Source organism: Daucus carota, chromosome 4 (genome assembly GCF_001625215.2).
Source record: "Daucus carota subsp. sativus chromosome 4, DH1 v3.0, whole genome shotgun sequence".
Taxonomy (NCBI): Eukaryota; Viridiplantae; Streptophyta; class Magnoliopsida; order Apiales; family Apiaceae; genus Daucus; species Daucus carota.
Window position 1 is genome coordinate 22,495,611 of NC_030384.2, and position 10,900 is coordinate 22,506,510.

Sequence of the window (10,900 nt, forward strand, 5' to 3'; positions counted from 1 at the left end):
CAACAGAGTTTTGGAGAGGTCATTATATTTTTGGTAGGATTTAAACTATTGGATTATCGATTATAATTTTCTAATTAAATAATATATAATATATACATTTTTATATAATTTTATTTTTAGATACAGTCTTAAACATAATTAATTATCAACTAATTATTAATTTTTTTTATTTAACAAATATTCAGATCATATACTATCTATGAATTATATTGATGAACACAGTGTCCTACGATTTATAAAAGTATTTGTTCTATCTTTTTTCGATTACAATGTTTATGTTATTATATAACATAATTTATAGATTGTCGAATGCTTACAAATATTTTAGAACAAAAAGACTAAAATTAAAATGATTAGATTATATTTTATCCAATATATTGTAGATCGTGTAGCATTTTGTTGTCTTAATCCCATCAAAATTCTACACCGTGTAGTGTTTTGAGGGGTTAAAACAACAAAACGCTACACGATATAATGTTATGTTCTTTTAAACTAACAGAAAGCTAGACTATGTAGTGTTAATAAAAGATACCAGGGGTCATTTTTTCGATCGTGATATTCACGAGGACATTAATGATGGATATAGTGATAATGTGGGTCAACACTTTATTTATACTCCTTCCGTCTCAATATATAAGTCTCTTTTGACTTTTGACTAGTCAAATTGACTATATTTTGACTGAAATTTATAGATTTTATATAATTGAAAAAAAAAATTAAAAAAATATCATCAAAAGGTAAATCAAGTCAATTTTAATATGTAACTTTTTATTTTGTAAAACAACAAATAAATATTTTTTTTAATAGTTGGTCAAAAATTAGTCAATTTGACTCTTGGAAAAGCAAAAGGGACTTATAAATCGAGACGGGGGTATTTTATTATTATTTGGAAGAACGGTGGTAGAGAAAAGTAAAAACTTGGAGGGAAGTGAATAATATATTCAACAATAATAATTTAACATCACCTGAATACTCTTTAAAAAGAGAAGAGAGAAGAGACTTTTAAATTTTTAAAAAATGGGTATAGATTTATTGGAACACTATTTATCCACATTTTTTAAAATTTAAAGTTTGATAACTTGTTTGAAAAGTTCGTTAAAGATGTTTCTATAACATTAGATTGAATAAGTGAATGATGCTCAAATTTAAGAATTTTTTAAAGTTTACAAAATTACTTATTGTGGAATAAGTTGTGTAATATATATTTCGATTAGTTAGATTAAACCAAAATAACAGAATAAGTCTAAACTATCTTGATCTGATAATGAACCAAATTTCAGCAATTCTATAAACGGATCCAAATTTTCGATTAACCGAACCGTATACATATAGGATATACCCCAGCCTACCTACAAAAATTAAAGACTATCTTACCTACAAAATACTAACATCGTGCTCTGTAGATTAATAAAAGAGAAGTGTTAGGAATATGTGATGCTTGATGATATAAAGTTGTTTTTGTATTTAGTTAAAAAAATTTAATGTAGTTGATCAATGGCTAACAGACTTTTTGTAGTAGCAATTGATCAGATTACGCATCAACGGCTGATGTGCTGTTGTAACAAAACTGTAGTACCTTAGTAGTTGATAGGAATATTTGTGATCTTTCTCAGTTAGCAGTTGATCTATTAGTGGATGTATAGATAAGATGACATAATTGTAAATATTTGAAGTCATGTAATCTGTACAAGTGAAGTAAAGATCAATTGCTAATAAAAAGCATCAACGGCTAAATAAACAAGCTATCAACCGCTACATCAATCTCATCAATGGCTAATCCAGTTATGCCATTGATTGGTAATTCAATAAGCTATCAACGGCTGAACTCTGACTAGTACTAGCAGTTGATGACTACCAATTGACAGCTACAAGTCAAGTAAAGGACAAAAAGCACATGGGTTGATATAAGCTTCTACTCTTCATTTTTTTGTAAGCAACCAAATATTTTTACTTGAGAGGTTCTTAATGGAAAAATCTCTTAGGTGGACCAAACAATCCACCTGAAATTTTTAAGATCCTTGTTCTTTTTAATTCTAGTTTAGATTTGATTATCTTTTGTGATTTGAATATAATCGGTTAAACAAAAAAATAGTTCAAATTTTTTGTAGATTGTATTTAACCCCATTTCTACAATTTAACTTATTGTTTACATTATCAAATAACAAGAGAGATGAAAAAAGAAGGGAAGGGAAACGAATAATTTTTTTTTAAAATGAATCTCTTGCGTGCTCCTGGGCGTGAAGATGTTAGAGTGAAGACGGACGAATAGATATGAACAAGAGATAACTCCTCTTGTCCCAATACTTTACTAATAATTTTCTGAATGTCCCATGACTATTACAACTCCCTGCTTAAATAGAACAGAATACCAGACTATTTATGGACAATAGGAATCATCTTCCTTGACATATGAGATTTGATTCTATCTCCATATTAACTAGTATCTCCACCTTTATTAATTAATATCTACGTACTTAATAAAAGATCATATAGCAAAATATTTATTCTTCCGCAATCTTCACATATCTTTCTTAGGGCGTCTTACTAGAACTTTCTTTCCTATAGTTTCGCCATTAGCTGTAACAATACCTTCCCCTTGAAAAGATGCCTTGTCCTCAAGGCGGTAAGAAGGAAACTGGTGCACAAAATCTGCTATGTCCATCCAAGTAGCCTCATCCAAGTTGTGCCCTTGCCATTGCACAAGCAATTGCGGAATAATAGTAGAGCCCTGCTGCATCATTCGTGTAGCAAGAATAGCTGCAGGTTCAAAGTCATAAGGTGTTGGTGCGTTCAAGGCTGGAGGCAAAGTAGTTGTTGGGGGGTGCCTTCCCACAGCTGGCTTGAGCTGTGACACATGAAAAACAGGGTGAATGCGACTATCTTCAGGAAGTTTCAGCCGATAAGCTACTGTTCCTACACGCTGCAGAATCTCAAAAGGGCCATAATAGCGAGAAGACAACTTAGAATGAACACGATGGGAAAGTGTTTGCTGTCGATGAGGACGAATCTTAAGAAACACCAAATCACCCACTTTAAAAACCACCTCACGCCTGTGTGCATTAGCTGCCTTTGTCATACGTTGTTGAACTCTTTCCAAATGATATTTCAGTTGTTGTATCACCTCATCTCTGTCTTGTAATTTGTCTGACAAGGCCTGGACTCGACATTCTCCGGGAATAAAGTGTACTAATGAGGGTGGGGAACGACCATATACCACCTGGAATGGAGTTGTGTTGGCAGAAACATGATAAGAAGAATTATACCAATATTCAGCCCATGTAATATATTTAGCCCAAATTCGCGGCTGTTCAGAACAGAAACAACGTAAATATGTTTCTACACAACGATTAAGAACTTCAGTTTGACCATCGAATTGGGGATGATACGCTGAACTCATCCTTAATTTTGTTCCCATGAGCCGAAACATCTCCTGCCAAAATGAACTCATAAATACAGAGTCACGATCACTTACAATAGTTTGTGGCACCATGAAGTCGTACCACCTCCCTAACAAATAAATCAGCCACGGAGCGTGCAGTGTAAGGGTGCTTTAAAGGTAGAAAATGACCATATTTGGACAGACGGTCAACTACCACCAATAAACAATCAAAACCTTGCGACTTGGGCAGTCCGGTGATGAAATCCATTGACAGAATCCTCCCATATGCGATCAGGAATAGGCAGTGGTTGAAGAAGACCTGCCGGTGAGAGGGCTTCATATTTCGTACGCTGGCACACCAAACATGATGCAACAAATTCTTTTACTGATTTAAACATGTGCTGCCAATACAAGGAAGTCGCCAGACGACGATATGTGCGTAGTGCACCAGAGTGTCCACCTGAAGGGGTCGAGTGAAATTCTTCCAATAACAATGGGATCCACGATGATGAAGTGGGAATTACCAAACGTCCTTTATAATACAATCGTCCACCAATGAGGTTGTAAGGTGGATGTGCTGCATGATCAATTTTTAAGGCCTCCACAATGGGTTGCAAGTTGACATCAGCCTGTACCTCCTTCTGCAATGACTCTACATCAAGCCATTGAGGAGTAGAAAGGGCCATCAAGGGGTTTCTTCATTCTGACGAGATAGCGAATCTGCAGCAGCATTAGTAAAGCCTGATTTATAGTCAACAACAAAATCGTATCCTAAAAGTTTGGCAACCCAAAGCTGTTGAGCGGGAGTTGCTATTTTCTGATGAAGTAGGTGCCTTAAGCTTCGATGATCAGTGCGCACTACAAATCGCTGTCCAAGTAAATAAGGCCGCCAATGTTGGATTGCAAGAACCAAGGCCATAGGCTCCTTTTCGTATGTGGATAAGCTCTTGGTTTGAGCTGAAAGGCCTTTACTAAAATATGCAATTGGCTGATTCGTTTGCATTAACACAGCCCCCAAACCAGATCCAGAGGCATCGCATTCAATGACAAATGTTTTGGAAAAATCCGGCATTGAGAGAACAGGAGCAGTAACCAGGGCTTGTTGAAGCTCTCGGAAAGAAGCATCAACTTCACGTGTCCAACAAAAAATAGACACAGATTTGTTTTTGAAAAGTGTTGTTAATGGTTGTGCAATCTTTCCATAATTGCGAATAAATCGACGGTAGTAGCCTGTTAGACCAAGAAATCCCCTAACAGCTTTAATCGATTTCGGAACAGGCCAGCGAAGCACTGCTGCAACTTTAGAAGGGTCCATAGCAACACCATCTGCTGAAATAATATGACCCAAGTACTCAACCCTCCGTTTGCCAAATTGACCTTTTTTTAAATTCACAGTGAATGAATTTGTTGCAAGAATATTCAGCACAGCATCAAGGTGTTCAACATGGGACTGCCAGCTGGGACTGTAGATGAGAATGTCGTCAAAAAAGACTAATACAAATTGACGCAAATACGGTCAAAAAATCTCATTCATAGTAGCCTGAAAAGTAGCCGGAGTATTTGTTAAGCCGAAGGGCATAACTAAAAATTCATAATGACCATCATGAGTACGAAAGGCAGTTTTGGGAACATCTTCTGAACTAACACAAATTTGGTGGTATCCGGAGCGTAGATCCAATTTTGTAAAGTAAGTGGCACCCAATAATTCATCTAAAAGCTCCTGAATAAGAGGTATTGGGAATTTATCAAGGATCGTAGCTCTATTTAATTCACGATAATCCACGCAAAAACGCCAACTGCCATCTTTCTTACGCACCAAGAGAACTGGACTAGAGAAAGGACTCGAACTAGGACGTATTGTTCCAGCTGTGAGCATTTCATCAACTAGTCTCTCAATTTCATCCTTTTGTACATGCCCGTAACGATATGGTCGTACTGAAATTGGGCCGGTGTTAGGCTTTAATGGGATCTGGTGATCAGAAGTTCGTGAAGGTGGTAATCCTGTAGTCTCAGCAAAAACGGAGGGAAACTTTTGTTTGAGAACCTCTAGTCATGTACCATTGCACGTGTTAATATAGGCTTCTTTTCCACCACTTCTTCCCTTTCGCTTTCAAATAATAATGCACAATAATCAATATTTGTGGTGCGAAATAATGAACGTAGACTTACTGGTGTTCGGTGCAATGAAACATCACCATGAAGAGTGTGTGATTGGCCATGAAGTGTAAATGACATCCTTAATTTGGACTAATTAACTTGAACTTTCCCCAAAGTTTGTAACTAGGCCACTCCAAAGATTGCGTCTACACCTCCCAAGGGAAAGACATAGAAATCTGAAAGTATTTCACACGTGTTTGCCGTAACAGAGACCCCTTTGCATATTCCCAACGTCGGAGACTTGCTGCCATCCCCCAAACGCACCTGAAAATTATGGCTTTGTGAGACTGGTATGCCCATGCGCTACACTAATGTGGCGCCCTCCAAACCTGGGTCAGAAGTTTGGGGTCCACAACATAATATAAACCTGTAATTAACATAATATGTGCAATGACCCTTAACCATCCACGGATCGCAACAGGTTAAAGTATAAAACAAGCCACAACATAACTTAATTATTACAAACCCAAATCCCAAATATAAACTTAAATCTTACAAAGTATCGTTCTTACAAAGCTTACACATCACAAGTGTCCCATTACTCAAACTAGTTTATATATATATAGCCAAGTGCTGCTGATAGCTCCCTCCGTCTCTCAGCTTGGAATCCTGGCCTTACCACTAGTCTGAGGGTCATCATTACCAACCTTCTATGCTTTCACTGGAAAGAACATAAAGTATCGCAAGAATGAGCTAACTAGCTCAGCAAGTATAACAATAACAAATTAAATATGAATTATAAGCTGATGATAACCAGTGTTCAATAGAATCAAATCAAGATATCAGGTTCATTCTGAGATATCAGTCAGAATTGGATATTCAATTTTATTTTTAAAAACAAAAGGTTAGGCTGCTGATCAGTCAGACACTAACCCCGAGCAGGCCCCGCCATGCTCTATCACTGGATCCAAGACACACATTGGCCTAATGTGACCACTCATCTGGTCTGATCACTCATTTGGTCCACATTTAGAAAACTATCCAATTCTATCACAATTCAAGATGATCAACAATATAATTCAATAAAACAAAATCATCAACATCATAAATAAACTTTGAAGCAGAAGCAGAATGCTATTCAAGAGTATCTCCAAGATATTTCAAAATGAAAATGAGGAATAACTTCACGAGTTGTCAAAGAATCAGATATAGCATGATTGGATTGTAAAGTATATCAAAGGTCATTGTTTATATGAACAAGGGTTCTAGTTTTTATAAAATGATTCAAGTATAAATGAATATCTTCAAGATCAAAGAAAGTTAGGTTACTGGAAGGAAACAAACAATTGTAAGGTATATGTCATATCAGGTATCACTGGTTTTGATCAACTGGTTGAGGTATGGAGGGTATGTCATTGAAATGAAATGATGTTCAAATGGTGTTCAATTAGAAGTTTCAAGAATTGAAGGTTTAAAATTGAAATAGGTTTCAAAGCAAGTATCAAAGAATCTGGTCGAAGGCTCAAGAATCAACAGAGTAAACAACCCATGCTATAATTCAAAGAATTTGGTTGAAAATTCAAGAATCAACAGAGTAAGTAATCCATGCTATAATTCAATGGGTCACAAGGCTTAATCAGAAAGCTCACTAAGTAATCATGACAGATGCAATATATATTTGAAGGAAAGTCTCAGGGAACTTGCCTTATATTGATGATTTCAAGTTTCAACTGCACTTGCTCGATATACTATTCTATTGCTACTTGCTTTCCCTTCTACGTCTTGCTTCCTCTGATAATCACAACAACTATCTATCAATATGTGATCTCATACTATTCTCATCATCACACAATCGAAATGAGCTTCTATCTACCCTTCGTTTCACCCAAATCCGATTTACGGATTGAAAGATACACTAGAAGTAGTCATATAATGTTCACACAGACATATAATACATCAATCAGATAGCACATAACACGTATCATATAGGATATTCAATAAAAACTATTTTTCAGAGAAGGTTTGAGGTCAAAAGGGTTTTTCTGGCATTTATTATGAATTTTGTGAACTTTTTCAGAATTTAAACGGATAAAAGAATCATTTTATAAATAAATAATCAAGTTCGAATGCTCGAAATCAGGTCCGAAATCATTTGAAATCAATTAACGGGCCTCGAACATATTTTAGAAAAATATTTCAAAACTCGAAACTATTTTTCGGAATTTTAAATCAATTAAAATAATTAAATCTAATTAATAAATCATTTAAAATTAATTAATAAATCATTAAAACAATTAATCAATTAATATTTAAATTAATTGACTAATTATAGTAATTAATTATTAATTAAAATTAATTAATAAATTAAATCAGATTTATTTTCGAATAATAAATATTTAAAAACTATTTTTGAAATTAAAATAAATGATTTTCAAAATTAAAATAATTAAAATAATTAACATAAACTGTTTTTGAAAGTTTTTGAACCTCAGGGTTCAGATTGAAAGTTTTGTAAAGTTCAGGGAGGGACTAAATTGTAAAATTTAAAAGTTCAGTGGCTGAACTTCACCATCTTCTAACGATGGGGTACCAAAGTGCAATTTGCCACCGCTGCTAGTCGCCAAAGTCGGCGTTTCAGGCCTCTAACGGCCACCATCTGGTGCAGATATACAATACTAGACCTCCACGACTCATCCATGCAATCAGAATTACCAGAAACGGCTGGAATCGGCCGGAAAAGTCTCGAGAAAACTCGCCGCCGGCGAGTTGTTCTCCAGGCTCCGGTGGCCTATTCCGGCGTCGTGCATCTGTATTAACCCCACCAATAGCTTCCTCTCATCCTCGGCAATCCAATGATGCCAACAATTAACACCCAGAATCAAAGAATAAGAAACCCCTAATTTCAATTGAAAATCTTCAACCGATTATAAACCCTAGTTCTTCAAATTCGAAAATCAAACTCAATTTTAAACGTGTTATTAAACTCCAAATCACACATATGATATATGAAAATGACCAGGAGAAGATTATCTACAACATGTAATCATCAAATCACACAAACAACTTCAAAATCAAAAAACCCTAATTTAGGCTTATTTAATTCGAATTAAAAATCAAAAATCCGTGCCCACCTGTTGGTGCTGCACTGATTCTGATGCTAGATATGGATTCTACTCGCCAAAACCTTCGATTTGAGTACTTGAACGCTAAAATCCGAGTCCGATAACGCTTCCGATTCTTCGTTTGAATTCCAAGAACACGAAGAACACTCTCTCGATAACCCCGTATTTAACTGATATTATGATTTCTCCAATGAAATAAAATACGGTTCGGACTATTTATATCTACGAATAATTAATACCCTTCTGGATCATATATGACATGAAAATACAATGTTTAATAGCTTAATACTAATAAAGCGGGTCCAATCGGTACCGGTTTTCGAGATAATTATTAAAACGGGGCTTTTTTAATCAATCATTAGTATGCGGGTCCCATTTGCACGTATTACGATAAAAAATATAATATAATAATCAAAATATCTGGTTTTCACGTATATCGAGACAACCAGATAGTTATCGATAATTAAAATGCCCGAAAAACTCCGTCGGACCGACTCCGGGGAAAACCGTACTCCGGATCGAAAAAGTCAAAACATGAAAAGTGTCCGGAATATTCAAATTAGGCTAAAGGTGAGTTTTGTCAAAATTTTCGGGAAGTAAAATCTCAGTACCGTTGCGGGTTGACAGTTTTCGAAAAATCAAAATGATTAATAATTAAATATAATATACGTAATTAAATCCATAAACCAAATATAAAATCATACGACAATACATAACTCAATATGAAAATATCTAAATAAACTATATTTTGTACTGAGCATATAAAAATTAATATTCCTCAAATTTGATCGTATACAAGCAGCCATATTAATAGGACAAGAGACAATTAATTCACAAAATTCATATAATATTCACATAATAGTCATTAATCATTAAATTAATTACACGGATAATCCCAGATGTTACAACTAACTTGCTAGATAGGAAATTATGTAATGCCCCGCTATCGATCAGAATCACCATGCTCTCCCTGTTAAGCTTGCCTCTGAGTTTCATAGTTTGAGGTGATGTAATGCCGCCAATGGAATACAAAGGCAGTTCAAGGTGTGTTAACTGACCATCCATCTGTGCATCTGAAGGTGGAGTGTTGAAGTCTTCTTCAAGGGCATCAAAATCCTCCACACCAATTTCTTCTTCATCACCACCAATAATCGTGCGCAGTTCTTTTTGTGGGCATTCATGCAGCAGGTGGTATGGTTGTTTGCAACGGAAACATAACCCTCTTCTCCTTAAATCCTGAAATTCCTGGTCTGACAAGCGGTTAATAGATCGGGTTCGAGATGCAGGCTGTGAGGTTGTTTTTGCTTGAGTATGTTGTCTGAATGGCGGAGGTATGTATTTTATTTGAATTTGGTGTTTTTGGAGCCCAACGTTCCTGAGATATATATGAAGCTTGCGGGAAGGATATTGATTTGCTTCCTGATGATACGTGAGGTTTATAATCTGTGCGGCCTGATGCAGTTACTGAGATCTCTTCTTCCACACAACGTGCCATGTCCATCGCCTCTGTCAAAGTGGGTGGTGCAAGGGTACGAAGGCCAGCTCGAATCTTGGGTTGAAGGCCATGCATAAAATACCCCATGTAATGGGCATTTGAAAGGTCAGGAACATGAGTCACCACTTCAATGAATTCATCAATGTAGTTATCAATAGAAGTAGTTTGGCTTACAGAACATAGTCTCTCAAATTCATTACCTGCATGTCGCCCATCATATCTCTTAATCAGTTCAGAAGCAAGAGTCTCCCAGTTCATATTTGGTGATTTCTGTCGTAATCACCTTATCCAGTGAAGAGCGGAGCCTTCCATGCCAATCAAAGCCATCGGAACCCTTTGTGATTCATTAATTTGTTGTAGCTCAAAATACTGTTCTGCACGGGCCAACCATCCCATTGGGTCTGTCCCATTAAAAACTGGTAATTCAAGCCGTCGTGGTAGTGTTGAGTGTGCGATTAATGGGGTATCTCCGGTGGTCTCAGTTGTTGATACACGGCGAGGGCCGTTGCTGGATTCTTCTTCGATGCGATTAACTATAGTTTTGTTGGTGTGTAATTCTTTGACGAGGACACAAAGCTCTGAAATAGAGGTTTGAGTCTGTTTAATATCCTTCTGCATGGTGGGGATGAGTTCAATACGTTCCTGAAGTGTTGCCACCGTCTTCTTTAACTCCTCAAGATGAGATTCTATTGAACCACGCGTAAGCGTCATTGACGTAGCGGCAGGTCGGACCAATTTGTTAGAGTGAAGACGGACGAATAGATATAAACAAGATATAACTCTTCTTGTCCCAATACTTTACTAAGA